General features: G+C 44.1%; 1 protein-coding gene across 4 annotated transcripts in view; it reads right to left on the reverse strand.

Moving 5' to 3' along the window:
- Window positions 1–2500, reverse strand: part of LOC129866015 (breast cancer metastasis-suppressor 1 homolog) — a 33261-nt gene that overhangs the window by 1102 nt on the left and 29659 nt on the right. The window contains exons 9-10 of one of the 4 annotated variants that reach the window (XR_008761460.1): window positions 533–2500; window positions 1–499 (exon numbers count right to left, since the gene is read on the reverse strand). The exon at window positions 1–499 is cut by the window's left edge and continues 1102 nt beyond it; the exon at window positions 533–2500 is cut by the window's right edge and continues 1173 nt beyond it. The gene's annotated coding sequence lies outside the window, so the exon portion shown is untranslated. The other 3 variants (XR_008761459.1, XR_008761458.1, XM_055939150.1) reach the window with 3 other exon arrangements.

Consider the following 2500-nt stretch of genomic DNA (forward strand, 5'->3'; position numbering starts at 1 on the left):
TGCCATTAGACCTGTCATAGACCTGCCATAGACCTGTCATAGACCTGTCATAGACCTGCCATTAGACCTGTCATAGACCTGCCATAGACCTGCCATAGACCTGCCATAGACCTGCCATAGACCTGCCATAGACCTGCCATAGACCTGCCATAGACCTGTCATAGACCTGCCATAGACCTGTCATAGACCTGCCATAGACCTGTCATAGACCTGCCATAGACCTGTCATAGAACTATCATAGACCTGCCATAGACCTGTCATAAACCTGCCATAGACCTGCCATAGACCTGTCATAGACCTGCCATTAGACCTGTCATAGAACTGTCATAGACATGCCATAGACCTGCCATTAGACCTGTCATAGACCAGCCATAGACCTGTCATAGAACTGTCATAGACCTGCCATAGACCTGTCATAGAACTGTCATAAACCTGCCATAGACCTGTCATAGACCTGCCATTAGACCTGTCATAGACCTGCCATAGACCTGTCATAGACCTGCCATAGACCTGTCATAGACCTGCCATAGACCTGTCATAGACCTGCCATTAGACCTGTCATAGACCTGCCATAGACCTGTCATAGACCTGTCATAGACCTGCCATAGACCTGTCATAGAACTGTCATAGACCTGTCATAGACCTGCCATAGACCTGTCATAGACCTGCCATATACCTGTCATAGACCTGCCATTAGACCTGTCATAGACCTGCCATAGACCTGTCATAGACCTGTCATAGACCTGCCATTAGACCTGTCATAGACCAGCCATAGACCTGTCATAGAACTGTCATAGACCTGTCATAGAACTGCCATAGACCTGTCATAGAACTGTCATAGACCTGCCATAGACCTGTCATATACCTGTCATAGACCTGCCATTGACCTGTCATAGACCTGCCATAGACCTGCCATAGACCTGTCATAGAACTGTCATAGACCTGTCATAGAACTTTCATAGACCTGTCATAGACCTGCCATTAGACCTGCCATAGACCTGTCATAGACCTGCCATAGACCTGTCATAGAACTGTCATAGACCTGTCATAGACCTGTCATAGAACTGTCATAGACCTGCCATAGACCTGTCATAGACCTGCCATAGACCTGTCATATACCTGTCATAGACCTGCCATTGACCTGTCATAGACCTGCCATAGACCTGTCATAGACCTGCCATAGACCTGTCATAGAACTGTCATAGACCTGTCATAGAACTGTCATAGACCTGCCATAGACCTGTCATAGAACTGTCAAAGACCTGCCATAGACCTGCCATAGACCTGTCATATACCTGTCATAGACCTGCCATTGACCTATCATAGACCTGCCATAGACCTGTCATAGACTTGTCATAGAACTGCCATAGACCTGTCATAGACCTGCCATAGACCTGTCATAGAACTTTCATAGACCTGTCATAGACCTGCCATTGACCTGTCATAGAACTGTCATAGACCTGCCATAGACCTGTCATAGAACTGTCATAGACCTGCCATTGACCTGTCATAGACCTGCAGTAAGAATGTCATAAAGCTACGTAAGTTGTTGAAATGTATTTATAACTCAAGTGTCCATTAAAATGTCCAAGTAATGCGTTACTAACCCAGCAGACAGCATTAACGTACCGTATCAACTGGGATAAATACATTTCGCTCTCCTTTCTGTCCCCTACTTGGACTTTTTAATGGACATTTTAATTATAAATACGTGTCAATAACTTAGATGGTTTTTATGACATTTCTAAGTGACCCCAAACTTTTAACAGGTATATTGAGATCTGGGTCTGGCTAGCTGGTTATATAAAGGTATATTGAGATCTGGGTCTGGCTAGCTGGTTATTTAAAGGTATATTGAGATCTGGGTCTGGCTAGCTGGTTATATAAAGGTATATTGAGATCTGGGTCTGGCTAGCTGGTTATATAAAGGTGAGTTGAGATCTGGGTCTGGCTAGCTGGTTATTTAAAGGTATATTGAGATCTGGGTCTGGCTAGCTGGTTATTTAAAGGTATATTGAGATCTGGGTCTGGCTAGCTGGTTATATAAAGGTATATTGAGATCTGGGTCTGGCTAGCTGGTTATTTAAAGGTATATTGGGATCTGGGTCTGGCTAGCTGGTTATTTAAAGGTGAGTTGAGATCTGGGTCTGGCTAGCTGGTTATTTAAAGGTATATTGAGATCTGGGTCTGGCTAGCTGGTTATTTAAAGGTATATTGAGATCTGGGTCTGGCTAGCTGGTTATTTAAAGGTATATTGAGATCTGGGTCTGGCTAGCTGGTTATTTAAAGGTATATTGAGATCTGGGTCTGGCTAGCTGGTTATTTAAAGGTGAGTTGAGATCTGGGTCTGGCTAGCTGGTTATTTAAAGGTGAGTTGAGATCTGAGTCTGGCTAGCTGGTTATTTAAAGGTATATTGAGATCTGGGTCTGGCTAGCTGGTTATTTAAAGGTGAGTTGAGATCTGGGTCTGGCTAGCTGGTTATTTAAAGGTGAGTTGAGA

Source organism: Salvelinus fontinalis, chromosome 11, assembly GCF_029448725.1.
Source record: "Salvelinus fontinalis isolate EN_2023a chromosome 11, ASM2944872v1, whole genome shotgun sequence".
Lineage (NCBI taxonomy): Eukaryota > Metazoa > Chordata > Actinopteri > Salmoniformes > Salmonidae > Salvelinus > Salvelinus fontinalis.